The sequence below is a fragment of the Trichosurus vulpecula genome, chromosome 4 (assembly GCF_011100635.1).
Source record: "Trichosurus vulpecula isolate mTriVul1 chromosome 4, mTriVul1.pri, whole genome shotgun sequence".
Taxonomy (NCBI): Eukaryota; Metazoa; Chordata; class Mammalia; order Diprotodontia; family Phalangeridae; genus Trichosurus; species Trichosurus vulpecula.
In genome coordinates this window covers 397,887,095-397,914,989 of record NC_050576.1, presented here as the reverse complement: position 1 = coordinate 397,914,989, position 27,895 = coordinate 397,887,095, and positions in this window count along the sequence as shown.

Sequence of the window (27,895 nt, the reverse complement as noted above, 5' to 3'; positions counted from 1 at the left end):
CATTCACTTCTATAAGTTTTAAATTTTCTTCCCCTCCTTCCCTCTTTGCTCCCAAGATGGTGTGCAATCTGATATGGGCTCTACACATACATTCCTATTAAACACATTGTCACATTAATCATGTTGCAAAGAAGAATTATAACAAATGGGAGAAACCATGAGAAAGAAAACAAAACAAAAGAGAGAAGAGCCTGCTTCACTGCATTCCAACTCCATAGTTCTTTCTCTGGATGTGGATGGCATTTTCCATCATCAGTCCTTTGGAAAAGTTTTAGGTCCTTGCATTGCTGAGAAGGGCTAAGTCTATCAAAATCAGTTCTCCAATAGTGTGTCTGTTACTGTGTACAGTGTTCTCCTGGTTCTGCTTACTTCATTCAGCATCAGTTCATATGAGTCTTTCCAGGTTTTCCTGAAGTCTGCCTGCTCATCATTTCTTATAGCACAATAGTATTCCATTACATTCATATACCACAACTTGTTCAGCCATTCCCCAATTGATGGACATCTCCTCGATTTCCAGTTCTTGGCCACCACAAAAAGAGCTGCTATAAATATTTTTGTACATGCAGATCATTTTCTCATTTTTGTGATTTCTTTGGGATACAGCCCTAGAAATGATATTAGGTCAAAGGATATGCACATTTTTATAGCCCTTTGGGCACACACTATTCCTCTTGAGAAATTTCCCATTCCAATCAAAATGGATTACCAAATGGTTCTCATTCAAATCGTGACTTCTCTTGTACCTCTGTATTTGCATAGATGATTTATTATGCCTCCTGCATTCTGTCTTTTTCTGTTAAAGTTTTTATTTTTCCCCAACCCCCTTCTCTTTACTGAAAGTTATTTCTCTCTTGCCCTTGAATTTTTCTAGGGCACTTTGTTTGGGTCTCTCTCAGCTAGGTGTCACAGTGGATAGAGCTCTGGCCCTGGAGTCAGAAAGACTTGTATTCAAATCTGGCCCCAGACACCAGTTGTGTGACCCTGGGCAAGTCTTTTTTTTTTTTTTTGGATTTTTTTTGCTTGTTTTTTTTTATTTAATATATTTAGTTTTCAGCATCGATTTTCACAAGAGTTTGAATTACAAATTTTCTCCCCATTTCTACCCAACCCCCCACTCCAAGATGGCATATATTCTGGTTGCCCTGTTCCCCAGTCAGCCCTCCCTTCTGTCACCCCACTCCCTTCCCATCACCTTTTGCCTTCCTTTCTTGTAGGGCAAGATAAATTTCTACCCCCATTGCCTGTGTATCTTATTTTCTAGTTGCATGCAAAAACTTTTTTTTTGTTTTTGAACATCTGTTTTTAAAAACTTTGAATTCCAAATTCTCTCCCCTCTTCCCTTCCCACCCACCCTCCCTAAGAAGTCAAGCAATTCAACATAGGCCACATGCGTGTCATTATGTATAACCCTTCCACAATACTCATGTTGTGAAAGACTCACTATATTTTGCTTCTTCCTAACCTATCCCCCTTTATTGAATTTTCTCCCTTGACCCCTGTCCCCTTTCGAAAGTATTTGTTTTTGATTACCTCCACCCCCATCTGCCCTCTCTTCTATCATCCCCCCCTTTTTTTTTGATCTTCTTCCTCCTTTTTTCCTGTGGGGCAAGATACCCAATTGAGTATGTATGGTATTCCCTCCTCAGGTCAAATCTGATGAGAGCAAGATTCACTCATTCCCCCTCACCTGACTTCTCTTCTCTTCCTACAGATCTGCTTTTTCTTGCCACTTTTATGCAAGATAATTTACCCCATTCTATCTCTCCCTATCTCCCTTTCTCAATATATTCCTCTCATCCCTTAATTTGATTTTATTTCTTTTAGATATCTTCCCTTCATCTTCAATTCACCCTGTGCCCACTCTCTCTCTCTCTCTCTCTCTCTCTCTCTCTCTCTCTCTCTCTCTCTCTCTTAATATATATATATATAACATACATGTATACATACATACACACTCACACATACATATATATACATAAACATATGTACATATATATGCATATTCCCTTCAGCTACCCTAATACTGAGATTTCATGAATCATACACATCATCTTTCCATGTAGGAATGTAAACAAAACAGTTCAACTTTAGCAAGTCCCTTGCAATTTCTTTTTCTTGTTCTTTTTCTTGATTACCTTTTCATACTTCTGTATGTTTCTTGTGTTTGAAAGTCAAATTTTCTATTCAGCTCTGGTCTTTTCACTGAGAAAGCTTGAAAGTCCTCTATTTTATTGCAAAGTCAATATTTTGCCTTAGAGCATGATACTTAGTTTTGCTGGGTAGGTGATTCTTGGTTTTAATCCTAGCTCCATTGACCTCTGGAATATCGTATTCCAAGCCCTTCCGATCTCTTAATGTAGAAGCTGCTAGATCTTGGATTATTCTGATTGTGTTTCCACAATACTCAAATTGTTTCTTTCTGGCTGCTTGAAGTATTTTCTCCTTGATCTGGGAGCTCTGGAATTTGGCGACAATATTCCTAGGAGATTTCTTTTTGGGATCTATTTGAGGAGGCGATCAGTGGATTCTTTCAATTTCTATTTTGCCCTGTGGCTCTAGAATATCAGGGACAATTCTCCTTGATAATTTCTTGAAAGATGATGTCTAGGCTCTTTTTTTGATCATGGCTTTCAGGTAGTCCAATCATTTTTAAATTATCTCTCCTGGATCTAATTTCCCAGTCAGTGGTTTTTCCAATGAGATATTTTACATTGTCTTCCATTTTTTCATTCCTTTGGTTCTGTTTTATAATATTTTGATTTCTCATCAAGTCACTAGCTTCCACTTGCTCCAATCTAATTTTTAAGGTAGTATTTTGTTCAGTGGTTTTTTGGACCTCCTTTTCCATTTGGCTAATTCTGCCTTTCAAGGCATTCTTCTCCTCATTGGCTTTTTGGAGCTCTTTTGCCATTTGTGTTAGTCTATTTTTTAAGGTGTTGTTTTCTTCAGTGTATTTTTCAGTATTTCTTTGGGTCTCCTTTAGCAAGTCATTGACTTGTTTTTCATGGTTTTCTTGCATCCTTCTCATTTCTCTTCCCAATTTTTCCTCTACTTCTCTAACTTGCTTTTCCAAATCCTTTTTGAGCTCTTCCATGGCCTGGGCCAGTTCATGTTTTTCTTGGAGGCTTTTGTTGTAGGCTCTTTGACTTTGTTGACTTCTTCTGGCTGTATATTTTGGTCTTGTTACCAAAGAAAGATTCCAGAGTCTGAGACTGAATCTGGGTGCGTTTTCACTGCCTGGCCATGTTCCCAGCCAAGTTACTTGACCCTTGAGTTTTTCAGCGGGGTATGACTGCTTGTAGAGTTAAGAGAACTATGTTCCAAGCTTGAGGAGATGTGCCAGCTCTGCCACACCAGCACTCCTCCTTCCCCAAGAACCCCCAACCCGGACTGGACTTAGATCTTCAGCAGGCTCTTCACTCCTGCTCTGATTCGCAACTTAATTCCTCTCACCAGGTGGGCCTGGGGCCAGAAGCAACTGCAGCTGTACTTCTGTAGCTGCCCCACCTCCACTGCCCCCGGGGTGGTAGCCAAACTGCAAACTCCTTCCACTCCCGCAGCTTTTCCCACTAACCTTCTCTGTTGTCTTTGGTGTTTGTGGGTTGAGAAGTCTGGTAACTGCTACAGCTCACTGATTCAGGGCACTAGGGCAGGCTCCACCCAGCTCCTGGTCTGGTTGGTCCGCACCGCCCATGCTACGCTGTGCTCTGCTCCGCTCCGCGAGGGGTAGACCTCACCCAGAGACCATCCAGGCTGTCCTTGGCTGGAGCCCTGCTTCCCTCTGCTATTTTGTGGGTTCTGCAGTTGTAGAATTGGTTCAGAGCCATTTGTTATAGGTGTTTGGAGGGTCTTGGTGGGGAACTCACTAGTTCCTGCTTTCCAGCCGCCACCTTGGCTCTGCTCCTGGATGCTGACCCTGGGCAAGTCTTAACCTCTTAACTTAACCTCTAACCCAGTTTCTTCAACTGTAAAATGTGGATAACAGTAGCAATGGATATACTAACAGCACCTATCTGGTGAGATTGTCATGAAGATTAAATGAGACAGGAAATAAAGGCAATGAACGTTTCTTGAGTACTTACTGTATGCCAAACATCTCATATACCAATCTTGGGAGGTAGGTGGTATTGTTATTTTTATTTTACCTTTGAGGAAACTGAGAGGGAGGTTAGGTGACTTGTCCAGGGATGTATAGCTAGTATCTCAGGTGGATCAGAATTCAGGCTTTCCTGATTTCATGCCCAGTGCTCTATCTACTTCCTTAACTACTTGTCTTTTGATAATATTTGTAAAATGCTTAAATTAAGGGGAAGGATTCCATGCACATAACCCAGATATAGTCAGAAAATAATTGCTAGATTAAGCCATCTTCATGGAACTTTTCAGTCATTTCCTTTTCTTAACCTTCCCAATCATATTACATTCTGCCCCCTGCCCAACTTTTGATTTGGAATGAATTGAGATAACTTTGTTCTCTTCAGGATATGAAGAAAAATTTAATTCATGACTTTGAAAAAAAGTGTAATTTAGAATTTAAAGAATATATCACAAGCACCAATGAAGTTGCAGAATGTTACCTTTATAGACCAATTTGAAATGGCTTATTTATTAAGTTCACTAAGTATTTTCCAATCCTATCCTTTCTTCAATTATAATAGAAAAAGTGTATACCTGGCTACATATAGTCAACACCAAGAGAAAAGTTTGATTTGCATCTTATGGGTTTTGAATGTAGATGCAGAAAAATTGAAAAAAGAATTTTATAAAAGGGATTCCACAGAGAGGATAGTGACCCCACTGTTCTCCATTTTCAGTGAAGTCAGAACAAAGAGAAATGTGTTTAAACTCACATATGAAGGGTTTAAGTTAGATAGAAGGAACATTTACTAATGGTCAAGGGCATAGATATTCCTTCCTTGTAGGTGTTTTTTTTTTTTGGTCAATCTGAAAACTGCTTCAACTTCAAAAGACACCCAACAATCCTTCATTGTCAAATTCACTGATGGCAAAATCAGAGCTCTTCTCCTCTAAGCTCAATGTCACCAGATTGTTCCTTCTGTCATCCCCATGTTCTTTTTTTTGCCAAGGGCTTTGGCTTCTCAGTATTATAAAACAATTTGTCTACACTCATTAATGTGTCACATGTAATTTTTCTTCTTAGGGAGATGTACTGACAAGAGACCAGTGTATTCCTCTTGCCAGAAATCAGGGAGTCAAGCCAATGCTATCATTCATGGCCAGGTCAACATTCTTCTATTTATGTCCATTCTGTTTCCATAGGAATGATCTCTATATCCCTCAAAGCTTTGCCTCTCACTTTTCTTTGTGTCATGGTATCTATATCTATATATATATATATATATAAGCTTTTACAGTGCTTATCCTAGCTTCTCCTCTCTTAGAGGAATCTTGGGTCCTGAGCAAGGCTACAGATCCTTTCCAAGATTTTAGTGGTACTCGTTAAGAGTCAGGGATGATTCTCTAATGTTATCATTTTGAGGCCCCACTGTCATGCTACCCCTTCCCAAGATTATCAGAGAAGAATCATTTCTCAGAAGCAAATACTTTTGAAAAGGGACAGGGTCAAAGGAGAAAATAGAATAAATGGGGGGCAGGAGAGGATGGAGGGAATATAGTTAGTCTTTCATAACATGACTATTATGGAAGTGTTTTGCATAATGAAACATGTATAGCATATATTGAATTGTGTGCCTTCTCAATGAGGGTGGGTAGGGAGGGAAGAAGGGAGAGAATTTGGAACTCAAAGTTTTAAAGTTAAAGATTGTTTTTACATGCAACTGAGAAATAAGATATACAGGCAATGGGGTATAGAAATTTATCTTGCCCTACAGGAAAATACAAGGGAAAGGGATAAGAGAAGGGGGGTAGGGTGATAGAAAGGAGTGCAGATTGGGGGAAGGAGTAATCAGAATGCATACCATCTTGGGATGGGGGGAGGGGAGAGATGGGGAGAAAATTTGTAACTCAAAATCTTGTGGAAATGAATGTTGCAAACTAAAAATAAATAAATTAATCTTAAAAAGAGAATGATTTCAGTCAGCCAGTTAACATTTAATTTTTTGCGGGGGGGGGGGCAGAACGAACAAACATTTATTTTCTCTTCCTCTTACTTTCCCTGTTGGGGAAAAAAAACCCTTATAATAAATGTGCATTGTCAACCAAAACAAATGTCCATATTGGCTATGTCCAAAAATCTATGTCTAGCTTTACATCTTGAGTCCATCATCTTTTTGTTAGGAGGTGGGTAGCATGTTTCACCATTGGCCCTGTGGAATCATGGTGGGTCACTAGATTGATCAGAATTCTTAAGTTGAAGTAGATTTTAAAAAGGGGAACTTATTAAGGTCAGTAAAAACATTTGGTATTGAACATCTCTCTAAAAGTCTGTGACATACTCTTTTAGAAATAGGTATGGAGTCCAGGGGAGACGATACATTTGGCAAAGGAATAACTCATAGATCCTGGTGGTTGGAAGTCCTCTACCAGTGCTGAAAATTTCCCTTAGACATAGTGTGGTTTTTTGGTTTTTTTGCTTTGCTTCTTGTGAAACTGTAAATCTGCATCCAGTTTGTCACTGGCTCCCAATGCAGACATTGCCATTAGTCACAGTCAGTCAATAAACACTGTGTGCCAGGGTACTGCTAAGACACCAGTGGGAAGATGGGAAGTTCAGTGTCTTGTATGCTCTTTGAATCTTACATGGTCCTTCTCTGGCCAAGGGAGCAGTGGGAGGAGGGGGTTGTAGAGAAAAGACAAAGTGTAATGCCTCTCTTTTTCTTATCCCTTCCAGGTAATTCTTCCTCACAGGTTTAGCTGGAATGCCACGGTTGCTCCAATGAATGACTCCTTTTCTCAACTTGCTTGATAATTTATATACGACCCCTGGGGCTTGTTCAGATTTCCTTAGCTTATTCAACATTACTCTAGTTCCAAGGACTTTTCACATTTAACCTAAAGCACCTGGAGTCTATGAACTTATTTTTTCCAATAATTGCATTTTTAAAACAAGTTTTTATATTACCAAAATGTCCCCTAGTATACCTTTCCCTCTGAGAAAGCTATCCCATATACCAAATATTTTTAAAGACAAAAAAAGAAAGAGAAAAACTCAGCAACACTGACTAATAGAAAAAGATTAAAAATGTGTGCAGTGAACTATATATTTAGGCTTCCCACTTTTGCAAAGGGGTGTGGTGAGGGTGTCTTCCATGTCTCTTCCTTGAAGCCGGGCTTAGTGTTTGTAATTTTTGAACATTCACTTTTGCTTTTTTTGTAGAATTCTTTCCATATAAGTTGCTAATTGTATATATTATTTCCTTGGCTCTTAGTTACTTCATTCTGAATCACGTCATGCAGCTCTTTCTATTCTCTGCATTCACATTTTTCATTTCTCATAGCACAGTAATAGTCCATTATAGATAATTTTATTTCAATATACTTTTTCCATTGTAATCTTTGGTATTTCATTTTATGCATTTAAAAACATTATTCTGAGATGGAGTCCCTAAGCTTCACTAGATGGACACAGGGATCCATGACTAAAAAATGATTAAGAATCCCTGGTTTCTAGCCTGTAACTGAGGGATTATTTTCACAAATTAATGTACCAGGGCATTTTATCAGTTAAGTGACCTGGAGTAATGTTGAATATAAAGACATTCAGATAGAGCCTTATATATAAATTATAAAGTGGGGATGGGGTGGCAACTGAGTAAATGAGTCCCTTACAGAGAAATAGAATTACATACAAGTGAATGTCAGAGAATGTATGCATCACTCCTCCTAAAAACAATTGTCGCACTTTGTCACACTTACAAGTTACATGTGCTTAATAATGCTTATCTTTATTCACTTAATGTCTCTGACCTTGGTTTTCTAAAGTGGGATAACATTATTTTTTCTACTTAGTTCACAAGATTATTATAAAGATCAAATGAAATTATGTATGCAAATCTGTGAACCATAGAATTCTGTATAACTATTGGCTATTAGTTGCAATTTCTCAGGTTCTTGTTAGAGTCTGCAGCAAAGAAAACTGAGGCAAAAAGAAGTTATATGATGTGTTGAAGGGTGCCAGTGGCTGAGTCAAGATTGTCCATGAAATTTTGAGTCCAAGGTCCTCTAAGATCCTTCAACTCGGTACTAGACCTGCAGTAAATGCTTAATCAATCAATAGTTGATTAAATTTGACTAAGCCCCAGATTATTTCAATTGTGTGTGTTTGTGTGTTTGTGCCTAATGAATTGGTATCCAAGATTCAATTGTTTCAGTCATGTCTGATGCTTTGTGACCTCATTTGGGGTTTTCTTGGCGAAGCTACTGGACTGGTTTGCCATTCCCTTCTCTGGTTCATTCTACAGATGAGGAAACTGAGGCAACCAGGGTTTAGTGAATTGCCCAGGATAGCACAGCTAGTAAATATCTGAGACCTGATTTGAACTCAGGAACATGAGTATTCCTGACTCTAGGCCTGGCTGTCTATCCACTGTGCCATCTAGCTGCCCAAGATTAAGATGTTGACTTAAATATGTTGATGATGATCTCAGTCAGTGTGGGCACTCTCTCCACTGGTACAGTTTGCAATCCACTTATACTTGCTTATCCTGTGTAATTTCTTTACTGCATAGAAAAATTTTTAAATGTTTTATTCTACACAATATAAAAATGATGCTTTTGTTATTTCCCTGGCCATAAGAAATAGACTTTGAATTGTCTTTGCTGTACCACTGATGAGTTTGTGCTCTGTTGCCAGGTCCTAATTGTGACCAACAGTAAATAATTCAAAGTTGCATTTAACTTGCATATATTTTTTAAAATGGATTTATTTTTAATTTATGGAATAAAACAAGTAATTCCATAACATAGTACAATAAAAAAGAAGATTGTATGTGAAACTGTAAATCTGTTATGCACAACTTGCTATCCCTTTCAGATATACACAAAATTATCATGTAAATGTCTTTTTCCTTTTTTCCTGGTATCTGCCCCCAAGATGGCTACCATTAGACACAAATATACACATATATATACTTACATGCATATGTACATACATAAATATGTGCATGTACACATACATACACATATGCACATACACATATGCATGTACACACATATGTCTACATTTACACACATGTGTATACGTTGTCTCCCACAGCATGATATCAGCTATTTGAGGGAAGGTATTGTTTCATTTTTATCTTTAGTTGCCTTGCTTTTCATGTAGTAGGCACTTAATGAATGTTTGTTGCTTACCTGCTTGCTTGATGACTGACTGAAGTCAAGTATAAAATTAGTGCCCATAAAGCAATTTTCCTTGATGAGAAGCTAAGAGATGAAATAGGGATTGAATCTTAAATATTGGCTAAGCTCATTAGCAATATAACTAACTGAACCCATTGGTCCAAACAAAACTATAGAATAGTATTTATAGAAGCTAATCATGTTTCCACTAAATATACTAATTCAATTCTAATTACAAATTCACAGTTTCAAAACCAGCAGTTATAATCAGCACAATTAAATTCCAAAATACAAAAAAGCCAAATGTTCATCCCAGTGCTTTTTAATTTGGAATTCATGATCAGATCCATCCACTCTATTACATTTTGCCATCATTTCAGATACATGAAAACTTTATTTTGATGGAGTTTATTTATGCATTTCTAAAGGAAAAAATGTTCTGGGAAAATGTTAGGCTAAAACTAGTACAATTAATCAAATATCTTTCCGTCAAAGGATAGGATGTTTTGGCTAGACCAGCCCTATTGAAGCACAGTAGCTTGGCCAGCGACATTGGCAAAGTCCCTTGGGAGCATTAGACTCAAATCCTGTGTACACAGTTTTATTGTGCTTGGGGCCTGAGAAAGAAGCTTGTTAAGTAGAAAGGCCTTTTCCAGTTCAAAGAGTTGGACTTTGGGTTCCATGGCAGCATAGATGAAAAAAAAGCTTATGTCATTTAATAAAGTTCTAAGAGTTGCTTTTCAGTTTATGGCAAATTCACAAAAGCCTAGAGCACATTGTTCCCCTGTCACTTCTTTCTATTTGAAAGTCCCTGAGCTGTTATAGTTCAGTGATGACTTCTTTCCCTGGAACACAATCTTCTACTCTCATACCTGTGGGTCAAGCATTTGAGCATTTGAAAGAAGACTTCAAGGTGGTCTGTGTCAGGCGAAGTCAAGGGAATAGTTCTTTTCAATAAACTTTTCAATAAACATTTCTTCATGGCTTAAAAATGTTTTATTTTTCCCCTAATGACATGTAAAAGCAGTTTTAAATATTCATCAGTTTTTTAAAAAAGTTGTGAGTTCCAAGTTCTATCCATCTCTCCCTTCCCACTACATATCTTGTTAAAAGACTTCTTTATTCATATGAACCCAGTGTTAGCATAGGTCTTACACCTCTCATAAATTGAAGAGATCATGACAGCCCCTTTCCCTGCCCCCCCCATCTTAAACAAAACCCAGTGCCCATTTTCTCATAACTTTTGATTTCCCAAAGTCCCAATATAAAATACAACCCCCTTTGGGAGGGGGCATACCTTAAACCTTTAAGTCGATCAATCAGCCAGCATGTGTTAAGCTCCTAGTATGTTCTAGATACTGTGCTATGGCATTGTTGATACTAAGACAAAAATAAAACTGTCCCTGACCTCAAAGAACTTATTATATTCCATCAGGGCATACATGTACCTGTATGATATATGCAGAGTGGATGCAAGGTAATTCTTTGGAGGAAGCACTAGAAGCTTGAGTGGGCTTGGGGGAGGTAGAAATCAGGAAAGACCTCATGTAAGAGATGACCCAAATTTGAGCTGAGATTTGAAGGAGATATTCGAAAGGGTAACCTTATAGGCTATCATTACCTGGGTTTGGAGGCACTTGAGAAACCAGGAAGTAGTAGAGGAGAAGTTCTTATTGTTGTCATTGGTCCTTCATTTTGAAGAGGTCTGATGACATCATTTAAGTCCCCTGGCAAGATAGAAGTCAGGATGAGTGGTGATGGCTCAGAATGCAGTGATGACCAGTCTTAGAGCTTGGTCAAGTAGAAGAGATGAGCCAAAGACTAAATATACCTACCTCATGATTTTGCTGAGGACTGGCCCTCACTTTTTTCCTGTGACAAAGATCTCTTGTCTAAATTCAGAAGCCTTGTGATTTATTACCAGTAATGAGTTATGGTCAGAGGGAAAAATGAATTTGAGCCTTGCAGTTTCCATTTTCATCTTGGGTAATGTATTCTTTATAAACTGAGGAAAATGTCATACATGGAGATGGCGTATGTTTTTCAAAGAGTGGGGACTTAACGCTATTTACTGAAATGACTGTGTGGAGTTGCTGAGTTGTTAAAGGGACAGTTACAGGAAAGTTTGCCCATTTGTTTTTGTTCTTTGTTTACTCTTTATTCATGAGAAGTAGTTTCTATCCCCAAAGGGTTAGAGGGGAAGTCAAAACACACTCTAAAATACAATTGTGAAGAAAGAACTAAAGAATAAATGATTTCTTTAGATTTTACTAACAAACTTGCCTTAGATTTTCGCTCAAATTTTCCTGTGTTCTAAGAATGTACATGCTCTCCTTGGATTACATAGATGATAATCCAATCCCTCAACCCCTTAGTTCATTCCTAGGCCATCAACTCTGAAGTGACCATGCTCTCCTTCCTTCCTTATCTCACATACACGGTGAATCAGTTTAACTCTATACTGTCCTTTACACTCAAGTTGTTTGCCCCCTTGTTCTATTGTTAATCATGCCTTGCCAGATCCCAGCACTGGATAATTCATTTTCTGCCACCTTTGCTCCTATTCACAGACTGCTGAAGAGGGCTGGAGAAAGCCACAAAACCATGTTGAATGGTCTGCTACACATTTATGTTACATAATTTCTTCTTTAAGTTCAACTTAATTTTATTTTTAATTTATGGAATAAAACAAATATTTCCATAGCATCATAAAAAGATAATTGTACAGGAAAATGCAAATCTGCTATGCATAACTTGCTATTTCTTTCAAATATACAACAAAATTATTTTATATTTTTTTTCTTTTTTTTTCTTCTCTCCTCCCCCCCCTGCCCTAGAGATGGCTACCATTAGACACAAATAGGCATATATGCAAATATATGACATATATGCGTATATGTAAAATTATTCCATACATGCTTCTATTTATCAGCTATTTCTCTGTGTGCAGACAGCTTCTTTCTTTGTTTGTCCTTTAAAGGTAATTTGGGTGTTTATAATAGACAAAATAAGTTATTCACTCAAAGTCATTCTTAAAACAATATTATTCCTCTTACTGTATATGATGTTCTCTTGGTTCTGCTCATTTCGCTCTCCATTATTTCCTGCAAGTCTCTTCATGTTTTTATAAAATCATTGAGATAATCATTTCTTGTAGCACAATATTATTCCATCACAATCATATACCGCAACTTGTTCAGCCATTCCACAATCTATGGGCATCCCTGCAATTTCCAGTTCTTTGCCATCACAAAGAGAGCTGCTATAAACATTTTAGAACATGTAGGTTCTTTCCCTTTTTTCCCAATCATCTTTGGAAATACACCAAGTAGTGATACTGCTAGGTTATGTTACATAATTAATCCTCTTGCATCTACCTGATGGATTAACTCTCCCACTTAACCACAGTAGCTATTCCATTCATTCTCAATTCTCCCATGGCATTCCCTCCCTTATCCTCTCAGCTGAGGCTCTTGCCCCATACTTTGGAGGAACAATTAAGTCCATTCTATGAGAATTCTCTTTTTCTCCCCCTCCTCGTCTCATATGTCTTCCCTCAGATGTCTTCCCTATCTCCTCCTTTACCTGTCTCATGTGAATAGGTTGCTCTTCTTGCTAAGGCAAACTCCTCTCTATATAGCCTCGATTGCATTCCATTTTATTTTCTCTAGCAGATTGCTTCGGTATCATCCTCACTATCTCTCTAATATTTAATCTCTCTCATGCTGCCTATAACACATTTGTTTTCCTATTCTTTAAAAATCCTTAGTTGGTCAAACCATTCTCAAACATTTTCATCCTATATCTCTCATAAATTCCTTGGGAAAGACAGAGTTCCTGCACTTCCTCTCCTGTCACCTCACTCATTTCTAAACCTCTGAAATGTGGCTTCCAACTCCATTACTGGATGGAAATTGCCCTCTCCAAAGTTACCTCTGATTTCTCAATTAGCCAATCTAATGGTCTTTTCTTTATGCTTTTTGTCCTCTCTGATTACTGTCCTCCTGGGTACTTTTTCCTCTCTGAGTTTAAATGACATTTCTCTCGCCTGGTTCTTTTCCTACCTGACCACTCCTTGGCCTCCTTTGCTAGGTTTTTGTCTAGATCACAACGACTAACCATGAGTGTTCCCCAAACTCTTTCCTGGGCCCTCTTCCCTTTTCTCTCCATACCATCTTGCATGGTGATCTCACCAGTTCCTATAGATTCAGTTATTATCTTTATACAGATAACTCCTAGATCTATGTATCCTGCCCTAACCTTTGTCAAGTCTTGTGTGACCAATTGCCTCTGGACATTTTGAACTGGATATCCTAGACGTTCTTCAAACTCAACATGTTTCAAAACAGAAGACGTTATCTCTTCTCCCAATCCTTCCCTTCTTTCAAATTTCTCCATTACTGTCAAGGACACCAATATTCTCCTTCATCCAGAATTACAACCTAGGGGTTACCCTTGTCTTCTCATTCATAGTCACCATATACACACATACACAAACAATACACATATACATACACATACATACACATATACACACATATATGTGTGTACACATATATACACACACACACATATAAAATGTGCTATAAAGTCTTGTTTTGACATTGGCAACATCTCACTTCTACTCCTATAGCTGCCATCTAGGCCCTCATCACCTTATGCCTGGATTATTGCTGTGATATTCTGGTTGGTTTCTGGTCAAGTCTCTCCCTACTCTAAGCCATTCTCCATTCAACTGCCAAACTGATTTTCCTAGAGCACAAGCCTGATCGTGTCACCCCTCCTCTATTCAATTATCTCCAGAGACTCCTTATTATCATTAGGATCAAATATATATTGTTCTGTTTGATTTTTAAAGCCCTGCCCCACCTGGCCCATTTCTTTTTTTCCAGGGATCTAACTACCCTGTAACTCAACCGAACTGCCCTTCTTATTCTTCCTCCCCAACAGCACCATTTCATTACTCTGCCTTTTCCCAGGCTGTCCTCTTCCTCCTCATCTCAGCCTACTGGCTTCCCTTACTTTACTCAAGACTCGGCTCAAATCCCACTTTTTGCAGGAGGCCTTTCTCAGTCTCACCGTTGCTACTGCCTTCTCTCTGACATTATTTTCCACTCATATGATACATACAATTTTTTGCATGTTACCAAAAAAATGTCCCCTATTAGAATGTTTGCTCTTTGAGGGCGGGGAATGGGTGTTTTACCTTTCTTTCTGGCTCCGATGTTTAATACAGCCCCTGGCACATAGCAAGCATGTAATATGTGCTCGTTGACTGACTGATCATTTGTATGACACTGGTTGTTTTTTACTAGTAGTGGTACCATGGCAGTCAGAAGAACTGGTTTCAAGTCCTGCCACTGATAAATTCTTTGGCTTTGAGATAGTCATTTGAAAGAAGGAAGGAAATAAACCTTTATTAATTGCCTGTAATGTGCCAGGCAATGTGCTAAGAGCTATCCAAATATTATTGCATTTGCTCATCACAACAATTCTGGGGGGTAAGTGTCATTATTATATCCATTTTATAGTTGAGGAAACTGATGCAGAGATAAGTTGTGACCTAAATTGCAGTTCTGACCATGTCATCTCCAATACATTCAATAAAATCTAGTGGCTCCCTAATAACTTCAGGATTAAATATAAAAACCTTCTGTTTGACTTTTAAAATCGTGCATAACCTGTCCCCTTCCTGCCTTTCCAGTCTTTCCGCTCCTTACTCCATTCTAAATACTTTGTTATCCAGTGACAAGGCAAGGTCAAACTGATGATGAATGTTTGAGGTCGGATTTGAACTCCCAGTTTTCCTCACTCTAGGCCCAGCATTCTATCCACTGTGCCATCTACTTCCCTGAAGTACCTGAGCTGAAATTTCTTCATCTGCAAAATAGTGGTATAACAAATTTGTTCTACTTTTCTGTCAGCGCCAACATGAAGATCCAATGAGAGACAATATAAGTACCATATGAATGCCTTGCCAGGTCAGGATTCCTCACCCATGGCCCTACTGTGATCAGTCGCATGAACATGAGATGAGTGGGAAGGGAGGAGTACACTTTGTGCCCAGCTACCTACACATGCAGGGTATTTCCCTCTGGACTAAGATAATAAGACTGATAGGGGTTACATCCACCTGTTGGCTTCACTAATCCATCTTCTAACCAGCTAAAATAACAAGCCCAATCTAAGTAAACATTGTCTATGCCATCAAGGAAGGGAGCTAGAGATTTAGTTTGTTAAACAAACTGTGTTATGACATCTTGAATCAAGACAGTAGATTCTGAATTATTTAAAGAGCTATTTGAAGACCTTGGCAACATTGACCTGAGTAGACTGAATGCCACTGCAAGGAACAGAAAGTTCTTTTATATTCTGAGGTCTCTAACAGACTGATCTTTTTACTTGGTTTAAGAAGACAGAAATATTCCAAGCTTGGCCCCTTCTTGACAATTCCAGCCAAGTTGATGATACCTTGGCAAGATGAGTAGTAGACCTGGAGCCTAATGCTATAAAAGTTCTTGGTAAAATTCCAAAAATTTTCTTAAAAGTCAAGTCAACAAGCATATATTAAATACCTACTGTGTGTCAGGCACTTTGCTAAGTGATGTGGATGCAAAGAAAGGCAAAAAACAATCCCCGCTCTCAAGGAGCTCACAGTCTAATGAGGGAGACAACATGGAAACAAAACCAAAATATGTACAGGATAGAGATAATCTAAGAAGGAAGGGACAAGCATTAAAGGGGATTAGGAAAAGCTTCTTGTAGAAAGTAAGATTTTATCTGAGATTGAAAGAACCCAAGAAGTCAAGAGAAAGAGATGAGAAAAGGGAGAATTTCAGAAACGGAAGACAAGGCATAAAGTTGGGAGATGTAGTGTCTTGTTCGAGAGACAGCAAGGAATCCAGTGTCTTTGGATCACCAAGTATGTAGAATGGAGTAAGGAGTAGGAAAGGGTCAGGTTAGGTAGGATTTTAAAAGCCAAATAGGATTTTATATCTGATCCTGGAGGTAATAGGGAGCCACTAGAGTTTATTGAAAGGGGTCATACATACATGGTCAGACCTGCAATTTAATTTGACAGCTGAGTGAAGGATGGGCTGGAATAGGGCAAAGACTTGAAAAAGGGAAACCAACCAGAAGGCTATTGCAATAGTACAGATAAGGTAATGAGGGCATCTACCAATATGGTGGCCGTGTCAAAGGAGAGAAGGGGGCACATATGATAAATGTTATGAAGAAAGAATCAGCACATACATAATCTATGTCAAATTGTTTACTATCTTAGGGAGAGAGGATAGAAGGGAGAAAATTTGGAAATCAAAATTTTATAAAAAAAGAATGTTAAAATTTGCCTTTACATGTAATGGGAAGAAATAAAATACTATTGAAAATAAATTAATTTTTTAAAAAAGAAAAAATCAATGGGACTTAGCAAATTATTGGATATGGGAAGTGAGACAGAATGAAAAATCAAGGATGGCATTTAGGTTGCAAGTCTGGTTGACAAACAGCATCTTTCTACCAAGAGCTTCATGAAGTAAGAAGGGTTGAAACTCAGTAAAGACCAACTCTTAATCTGCTAGCTCAGGCTGCCTTTCCTCCATCACTACCTTTAAAAACAAACAAGGCTCATTGCTGAACACAGAACAGGTTCCATCAGCTTCATCCCTCCTGTCTTTGTTTAATAGTTCAAATATTCTTTTGATTCATACTTGGAAGAATGCAGACAGGCTGGCAAAAGTGCCAAGAAGTAGACCTATGAACTGTTGTCCCACAGTACCCTCCATCTGTTATGTTTACATAATCCCACAAATCCCAATGTGAGGACCTCCCTAGAACTGTACTTACCGTGAAGCTGTTGAAAGGACTCAATCAGCTCACCTCTGGATCTCTTCTGCCCTTTGGACAAGTCTTTCCTTTGATATGGCATTGCATTATCGCTTCAAAAGAAATGAAGTAATGGGGAGATATGAGAAAACCCTAGATCATTTGACTTTTCTTCCTTCGTGTTACAAAGGGGATCTTCTACAGAACAAAGGAAATTTAAATTATCTTGGTAGCTAGTTAAAGGATTTTAGAAAGCCTCTGTTACAGATATTTCAGGAAAAAAAACACTTAAAGAATATGTCTTTATTTAAGAAGGTAGGTAGGTAGGGAATATCTAGTGAAACCTGCTAAATTTTCCAGAAGAAGTGTTTTTTAATTTTAGATCTAAAATGATCTATGGTAGGTTCATCACTGGGATTTTGCCTGCAGGTTCCAAACTGAGGGTTTCGGCTTTCTCTCTGCCCATCCTACCCCTTCCTGATTCTCTGTGATTCCTCTGTAGAAAGTATGATTTGGTGTGGGTCTTGCCTCAGTTTTGGAGCCCAGCTTCCTCAAATATTCCTTCAAATAGTCTGACTGTAGTGATAGTGTTTCTGATTGAAGCAGAGGGGTGAGCTCAGTGTGCTAATATTCTGAAAATTTTGGCCAGGGGTGCTGATGATGTACCCCACTGCTGTCAAATAGAAATGGGCATCACTAAACTGGATATAAGGATCCCTTCAGGTATATATTGACTTAAAAAAATCAGATATTAACATTATTTACGTTCCATTGTATTTTTATTTATCTTGTTAAATAGTTTCCAATTCCATTTTAATCTGATTCTGAGCATTTGTTGCTGGTGTCATATCCCATAGTGATATCTGATGCCTCTGAACACTAATGTTCATAAGGCCTGAAGTAAGGTTGCATTTTGCAACTGCATCCATCTCTATAAAAGCAGGTGGATGCAAAGATCTGACTTAATTGATACAGCTTCCCTTTCCCAGAGGCTTTCTCATTATCTCTATATAGAACAATTCTCTGTGGGCTCCCTCAGCCCTCTTCTGCCTTAATTTCTCCCTGGAGTTGAAGGATCCAAATGCAAGTATACCACATTGGTCTCTGCCTCTCCCTTGCCTCTGTAGTGCTGGGAAAGAATGTTGATTTGGGGACTAGGTTTGAATCCTCACTCTGCTTACTACCTGTGTCACCTTGGGCACACAACAAGAGATTTAGAATGGTGTAGTGGATAGAGTGCTTGACTTGGAGACAGGAAGGCCTTGGTTTAAATCCCAACTCAGGCACTTACTAAGTATTATATTTTTTGGTAAATTACTTCATTTTCTGGACCTCTGTTTCCTCTTCTGTGAATGAGGGAGTTGGATTAGGACATCTAAGATCCCTTTCAGTTCTACATCTATAATCGTATGATGAACCTAGGATCTCTGGGTCTTAGTTCCCTCATCTGTGAAGAGAAGACATTGGACTAGATGACCTCTAAGGTCTCTTTGTGCTATGAATTCACCCTGTTGGCTCCTCTTCCTGGGAATTACCTAGCCCAGTGTTTTTTGTCATCTCTTCTTTTCTCCCCACTCCTTCCTTCCAACTTTCCCCTATGCTAGAATTATTAGCTAACTATGACTTATGATAGATCATAGTTAAGTGTGAAGAAATGTTCTCCAAGTATTAGTCCAGGGATCGCTAAAATAACTTATGTCACTAGAGGACATGCCATACCATGGCAATTCCTCCTGTAACTTTTTATGATACCCTGGGATCAAATGTCAGGTGGTTTTCACATTTATTGCCAGTGAATACTTTATTTATTTTGTAGGAAACCTCAGTTGTTTACAGCACAGCACTAAGGAAGTCAAGGTCATGGTTTCAATTCCAACGTAGGTCAGGTAGCTTCATTCAGTTTTATTCCCCAAACCCTGGGCGCCTGTATCACAAATTCAGGTCATGAGGCTGACAAAGCAAATAGAGAATGGATAGATCAGAGGATTTTGAGCCGGTCCAAACCCTTATTTTCACAGATGAGGAAACTGATGCTCACAGACATTAAATGACTCATTTAAAGTCACATTAGGCAGTAAAATAGCACAAATAATGTCAGAACCTAGGCCTTCCGATGATTAAACCTTGTACTCTTTAATAAGTTAACATACCATTTCTCTCTCTCTCTCTCTCTCTCTCTCTCTCTCTCTCTCTGTCTCTCTGTCTCTATCTCTGTCTCTCTGTCTCTTTCTCTCTGTCTCTCTATTAGTCTCTCTCTGTCTCTCTCTCTCTGTCTTTGTCTCTGTCTCTCTGTCTCTGTCTTTTTCTGTCTCTTTAGGGTTTAGTCCTATTCATTCAACAACCATTTATTAAGCCCCTACTATGTGTTTATCTACTTGGATGGTATAATTTGTTACTACATAAAGGTTTTCCTTCTAAGGTAATTCCATCTATGAATTATATGCTATTTTATTAAGAATTCTGATTCTCTTTGCTTATTATTCAAAATAATTCATTTAATATTGGAATTAGTTGGTCTTTAAATGATTGATAGAATTCACTTGTAAATCCATCTGGTTCTGGTGCTTTTTTTCTTAGGAAGCTCATTTGTGGTCTCTTTGATTTCTTTTTCTAAAATAGGTCTATTTAGACATTTTATTTCCTCTTCTGGTAATCCAGACAATTTATATTTTTTGTAAACAGGTGACACCATTTTTCACACCTGTGTTTTCAGACTTCAAATTCAGGGCTTTTTTCACTATGCCATATCATCTAGTTGATGCAGATCTATCACCATTACTGGTAAAAACAGCTCAAGTTCAATCCAAAATAAGGAGTTTGAAAGAAATGATCTCAAATGTCCCTTTCAGTTCTAATTTTATGATCCTGTGCCTTATGACCCTTTCCAACAGTGGGTTAGTAGCATCATCTGGAAAGTATATTAAAATGTCTTTATTGCTACAAGGAAGGAAATTGAAGGTGAAGATAATTTTAACATATCCAACTCTATCATTTGGTTCCTAGAGGAATAAGTAATCATTTGTACAAATAAATCATATAAAGGAAGGTAAAATTATGATGATAGTTATTCAACACTTTGGTCTTCAGACTTTATGAACCCTGAATTCAGCAGGAGTGGGTGGAAATGGTGATTGCATCTGGTGCTGGAGGTGCTAAGTAGCAATTTAAGAGGGTTAAATGACTAACAAGGTCTAAGTTGTAATAATTACCTTAATTACAGAATACTAATGGTCATTTACAATACAAATGAAACATAATTACACCGCCTCAATTCCAGAATAAACTTCTAGGTCGATGAAACATTTTAGATGCCCTTAAATTCCTGTGCATCACTTAAAAGGGGGTTATTTATCACATAAGCATGCTGTAAGCTTATGACATAAAGAGATCCACCTTAAGGCCTTATTCCATAAGATAGAGAGGAGCTTTTAGCAGACGTGGGTTCATTTTTATAACTTGTTATATAGCTATGGTTATACGCCTGTGACCCAGGGATTCTAAATCTTTTTTTTTGGTAGGACCCTTTTGGTAGTGTGGTGAAGCCTTTGGACTTCTTGGTATAATGTTTTTAGATGCGTAAAATATATAGAAACCTATGGAAACCAATTACAGAAAATTTCCAATTATAGAACATTTATCAAAACATTAAAAAATCCCAGGTTCATGGGCCCCAGGTTAAGAAACCCTTCTCTAATCTTTTCAAATGATATATTATATTTAATATTCTGCCTTTAACAACTAATGGAAAACATTTGTAAATTAAAAAAAATAGAATTTTTAAAATAAATTTAGAGTCAAAGGAAGGGAAACAGCTTGTTACCATTGCAAAAGTATAAGATTTAGAATCAGAGGACCTGGGTTTGAATCCCAGCTCTGTCACTTATTATCTGTGTGACATTGGGCAAGTCACATGATTTCCCTGAGCTTCCCTTTTCTCATCTACAAAATGAGTGGTTTTGACTAGATCTCTTACATCTTGAAATCTGGGCTATCCAGTGATCCCACTACTAGTGCTTTACCCTAAGGAGGTGATTGCTAGGAAAAAGGGAACTAGCCCTTAAAAAATCCCCTTAGCAGCAGTACTTGTAATAGCAAAAATGAACAAACAACTACAAAAACCAAGCCAATCCTGGAAACAAACTAGGGGCCTAAGATTGGAGAATAACTGAACAAATTATGATGTGTAAATATGTGAGAAGGGCAGCCTGGTGCTTTGCTCTGAAATTCCAATAAAACTTCATGGGTCATTTTCCTCTGGAGATACAAAGTATCTGGGAATGCTTACATGGGGAAGTCCCATGGGTGGGAAAAATAATCCAAATGTATGTAGAGCCTAGGAGCAGGAACAATTATAACTTCTCCCCCCTCCCCCCATAATATTTGTCAGGGGGCTATTATGAATGCCATGGAACATTATTGCGCCAAAAGGAAAGAAAAATATACAGGATACAACAAAATAATGGAAGAATGTGAAATGATATAGAGTGAAGAAAGTAGAATCCAAAGATTAATCTATGTGATGACTACATCAATATACCTAAGGACTACGAGAACAATAGCAAAACCTGGATAAATGCCCAGGGGAAAAATTCAGAAGAGGCCATGGAACACATGACATTCTTGTTAAAGTTAATATATTCTTTAAAAAAAGCATTCCGTAAATAATAGGTTTACAGGTACATGTATAGTCCTTTACAATCCCCTTTTCCTCCTCGTCTTTTTCTTCTTCTTGCATTTGGACACTTGTATTTGTTGATGAAAGATAAAATAGTATTTATTAATTGGGGGAAAATAAACTGAGTCAACTCTATAATAGGAAAGGAAGATAGATAAAGCTGAGCGAATGCGTTGGAGAGAGAAGCAATGATAAGTAATTATCATTTTTTATATGTCAAAATTCTTTTGAACATGTAAAAGGTTTAAAATGTATGTTTAATTAATTTTATCGATATTGCAACTTTATATTAAACTACTTAGAAAGGGGAAAAATGAATGAGGAGATTTCACTTCAGTTGAACTCATTACCAGATGATCATTCATAACCCTTTGACATTTCTTATTCTGTGTAGATATATAATGGCTTTTCAAAAACAAAGATCAGGGGCTGAATTTTGCAACCTTTTACTCTTTATTCCATTTTCTACAATGAATAGGCACTTGGTTGGCCGTTAAGAATTATTTATCATCTTTTCTGAAAGATCCCATTGTCTGTCTTGCTGTTTCTTATTTCACTGGAGAGCCCAGAGGAATGACTCATACCCTAAAATGAGCATGAAGGCTGAAAAGTGCCTTTGCTTAGATCTGCCCCTCCAAACTCATTTTAAATAATAATAAAAGCTGACATTTGTATGAATTCTTTATTGTTACTAAGTTTTCATTATCTATTATCTCATTTGATTACTACAAAAACCCTGGGAGGAGGGTAGGTCAAGTCATATTATCTCCATTTTATAAATGATAAAATTCTAGGTTATGTGACTCACCCAAGGTCGCCCAGCTAGTTAGTAACAGAGCCAGAATTTGAGCCTAAATCTTCCAGTTCAGTTCTTTTTTGACCATATTGTGTTGCTTCTCTCCTCTAAGATCCTGGATTCAATAGGCCAGTCTATCAACTAGCACCTATTATATGCCAGGCACTGAACTAGATTCTGGAGATATAAATACAAGAATGAAACAATATTTATTCTCAAGGAGCTTTTGTTCCAAAAGACCCTGTTGTAACATCTTCATTTTCATATGACAGTGATTATAATGACCCAGGGAGAAATAAGAAAGAACAATACTGAACAATTTAAATTTGTTGATGGGAATGATGGGCTTTGGGAATAACTAATTATATCTGCTTCAGCAAATTCATATGGGTAATCTCTGAGGGAAATGCGGATCTAAAAATAAACACATCTCAAGACTGTGTTCCCCTATTTGAAAAGGGAACAAAACAGTTAAAGATGAGAATGGAAATGTTTTTTTCTCAGTCAAGACAAAATTAGAATGCAGAATGATGTTTTAGGTTACTCAAGACTGGGATTTGGATCAATGCCTGGGTGGGATAGTCTGATAAATGACAGAAATTCTGATTCTCTCTCTCTCTCTCTCTCTCTCTCTCTCTCTCTCTCTCTCTCTCTCTCTCTCTCTCCTTTTATCCCTTTCTTACTTCTGACTATTGTAAAAGCAAAAAAGGTACAGATCAGGTAGTGAAAAGAACACTAGATCAATTCAGAAAAGGTTTTAGTTTGAATCCTACCTCTAATACTTACTAACTGAGGAACTTGGGGAAAATCACTTAACCACTCTGAGCCTCAATTTCTAAATCACCAAGATGAAGATAGCTATCTGTACTGCCAAAAATTAGGTTTAGTTTTATATCTTGCATCACATATGCCATTGTAAGCTCAAAATGGATACATGACCTGAACATTACATGTCATACCAAAAAAAAATTACGAGAGAATTGGATCAAATACCTCTTATAGCTAAGTATAGTGAGTGAATTCTCAAGCAAAGGATAGAGATGGTCACAAAATGTAAAATAATTTCAATTATACAAAATTGAAAAATTTTTGCATGAACAAAATGAATGAGCCTAGATAAGAAATACAGTGATCAACTGGGGAAAAATTGTTAAGGGACTGATACCCAAGGTATGTAAATAACCAATACAGATATTGAAATTCAAAAGTCATTCTCCAAAAGATAAGGACAAGTATTAAAAAAGAATGTCAGGGGAAAGAAAGGCACCAGGACAAGAAGTATTTTCAGAGTCAAGGTAGAATTGACACAATGTGACAACAAATGGGACATGAGGGGTGGGAGAGAGTGAGGAGTCAAAGATAACACAGGGTACAAACATGGATGTTTAAAAGGATGGTGGTGCCTTTGATAGTAAAAGGGAAGGTAGGAAGAAGGGAAAGGGGGAGAAAGAAAGGGGGAAGGCAAGAATAATGAGTTCCGTTTTGGATATGTTGAGTTTTAGAAGTCTATGAGACATCCACTTTCAAATGTCCAATAGGCAGTTGGTGATCTGAGACTGGAGGTCAGAAGAGAAGTTAGAGCTGAATAAATCAATTGGAGAATCATCTACATAGAGATATTAGTTTAATCCATGGGAGATGATGAGCCAGATGTGTCTTGCCTCATCTAGGATGTGAATTTTTTTGAGGGCAGAGATGATGTTTTCTAATTTTTTTACCCTCCTTATGCTAGGCAAATAGTAGGGATTAGATAAATTAAGTGTCTGCCTATTTCCAGCTGTTGGAGTGGGGTGGAGAAGGGGAGATGGATGGGAAGAAAGACTTTCTATAGACTGAGGAACCACTCTAAGGACCCCAGAGACTAACTATTCTTGAAGGTTGATAATCATCTATATTTTGAGGTCTCCTATTTTTAAAATTTCTATAGGAATTCATTTGGATGTGATGTTGGAAGCCAAATTGTAGAGGTTTTAGAAGAGAGTGAGAAGAGAGAAAGTAGAGGCACTTAGTATAGACAGCTTTTTATTTCTGTTCTTATATACTTTGTTTTAACATTCATTTAAAATTCTTTGAGTTCCGAATTCTTTTCCTTCCTCCAACCCCTCCCTCACCCACTGAAAAGGTAAGCAATATTATACCAGTTATATGTGTGAAGTCATGCAACACATATATCCATATTAGCCATGTTGAAAAGAAAAAGCAAAAAAGAGTAAATGAACAAAGTATGCTGCAATCTGCCCTCAGCATTCATCAGTTCTCTTTCTGGAGGTGGATAGTGTTTTTATCATGGGTCCTTTGGAATTGTCTTGGATCATTGTCTTGATCTGATTAGTGAAGTCTTTCACAATTCATCAACCTTACAATACTGACATTAATGTTTACAGTGTTCTCTTGGTTCTTTTATTTCACTTTGTGTCAGTTCATATATGTCTACCCAGGTTTTTTCTGAAACCATCCTGCTTATCATTTCTTACAACACAATAGTACATCATAACAATCATATACCACAGCTTGTTTATCCATTCCCCAATTGATGGGCATCCCCTCAATTTCTAGTTCTTTGCCACCACTAAAAGAGTTACTATAAATATTTTTGAACATTTGGTCCTTTTCCTTTGATCTTTTTAGGATACAGACCTAATAGTGGCAGTTCCAAGCTGTTTTCTAGAATAGTTGGACTAGTTCACAACTCCACCAACAATGCATTAGTGTCCCAATTTTTTTATATCCCCTCTAGTATTTATCATTTCCTTTTTCTATCATACTAGACAATCTGATAGGTATAAGGTTGCTTTCCTCTATACTTTTTTCATTAATTCCTTTGATATTCTTGGTTTTTTATACTTTCAGATGAATTTTAAGATTTTTCCCCTAGAACTCTCTAGCTTTATAAAATAATTTTTGATAGTTTGGTTGGTATGGCACTGAATAAGTAAATTAATCTAGGTAGAATTGTAATTTTTATTATGTTGGCTTGGCCTACCTATGAACAATGCATGTTTCTCCAGTTGTTTAGATGTATTTTTATTAATGCAAAAATGTTTGGTAATTGTGTTCATACAGTTCCTGGGTTGGTATTGGCAGGTAGACTGTCCAGTGGTTTATGTTGTCTGCAGTTATTTCAATGGAATTTCTCTTTCTATCCCTTCCTGCCAGGTTTTGTTGGTAATATATGGAAATGCTGATGATTTATATGGATTTATTTTGTATCCTGCAACTTTGCTACAGTTGTTTAAATTAGTTTTTTCATTGATTCTCTAGGTATAACATGTTGTCTGCAAAGAGTGATAGTTTTGTTTCCTCACTGTCTATTTTGATTCCTTCAGTTTCTTTTTCTTGCTTTATCGCTACAGTTAGCATTTCTAATACAATTCTGAACAATAGTGGTGACCATGGGTATCAGTATTTTACATCTGATCTTATTGGGAAGGCTTCTATTTTATTTCTATCACAGATAATTCTTGTTCTTGGTTTTATATAGATACTATTTCTTTTAAGATAGGGTCCATTTATTTCTATGTTTTGTAATGAGCTTTTCAAACAAGTTTATATAAGAAAAGGAGGAGAGATATAGGAAGGTTGCTAGTAGGAATGGTTGGATCAAGGGAGGGTTTTTTAAGGATGAGGAGACACAGATGCTTCATAGTCATCAGGGATGGAGCTAGGAAATAGGTAGGTATTGAATATCAGAGAGGTAGTGAAGATGATATGGTGGAAAATCTTCTGGAAAAGATGGCAGGGGATTGGATCAAGGGTGAAAGTTGAGTGATTTGACTTAGCATGGAGAAGGATGACCTCTTAATATAAGACAAAGCGTGCAGGAGGAGATACTGTAAGAAGACTTCTGAGTAATGTGAGATAGGGAGGTGAGAAGAGGGAGCTCTCAGCGAGTGACCTCAATTATTTTTTCTGTGAATTATTAGATAGTGAAGTACAAGGCCAAATGACTTTCTAACATACTGCTAGTACATGTTAGAGGCAACTCTTGAACACAGGTAGAGGTTGGTCCTCTATCATCTACACCAGGGGTTTTCAGCCTTTCCTTGTCCTTGTACCTTGGTTGTTGGTCCAACCTTCCCATATTTCTTATTCAATATGAAAGGAAACACATTCTAGAGTATACCATATATATGCATATAAGCAAATTAAAGAAATTAATTTCAATGGACTTACCCATATCCATTGAAAAACTTTTCATGTCCTCTAGCAGTAGGCATACCTCAAGTTGGGAACTTCTGCATTCTACTGTCTTGCATTTCAAGGCTTATTATCAAGAAAAAAGAAATATAAAATGTAAATCTTTATGCCATGTGCCTCTTAAATCATTCCATTTAATGAAAGAGTTCTGAAACTGTTTTTTTCTTGGTCATAAATCCTTTTGGCAGTGTGGTAAAGTTTGTTGATTCTTCAGGATAATGTTTTTAAAGGCATACAGTGAAATACAAAGGATTCCAAAGAAAACCAATTATATTGAAATAAAATTTTCAAAAATATATATTAAAAAATTCATGGACCCCAAACTAAGAACCTCTGATTTAAAATGACATGGAAATTTTTGGAATTCTAAAATTCCATTTGATATTAGCCAAAAAATGCTGTGGGTAACTTGTTTAATATCCAAATAATCACAGAGACTTCATGGGAATAAATTTGATTCCAGCCCACCCATCCATCTGCTATGAGGTCTTCTTTTTTAACTCACAGATTCATATCACTAAAACAAGAAAGGAAGAAAGAGAAAGAAAAAAACAATCTGATGAACCAAAAACAAAGAAATCTTCCCAAAAAGCCCAAATTTTTTCTAAAGCGCTGCTGTGTACATCTAGAATCCAGGCCTTTTTTCTTTTTTTCTGGTGTACAATTATTAGAGAAATACAAATGAAGAAATTACAGAAAATATTGAAAGTCCATAAAGTCAAGGAAGAAGGCCAATACATACAATTTTGCAGTGTTGAAGCAGGAAAACTACAGGCAGAAAAGGAAGTAGAAAAACAAATCAGAAGAAAGAAAATATAAGCATGTCTTAAGATGGAAGACTCATAGCAACTGGTACAAAACAGACAAAGCTTGTAATATTTTCTTGGAATCTTGGTCTTTACCAAGAAAATAGTTATAAACTGAAAATAGGAAACTAATCCCAACTTGGAAGTTGAAAGAATGATGATTTTCAAAAGTGAGTTCCAACTGCAGATCCTAGTGAGTTGCATCTTGGCCTACTCAAGGGCTTGACATTAACTATGACAAGATGACTCCCCAGCTATCATTGTGAAGAGTATATTGTTACTTCATGAGAAACCTGGAAGACACTATTGTTCAAATCAGTTCACAAAACA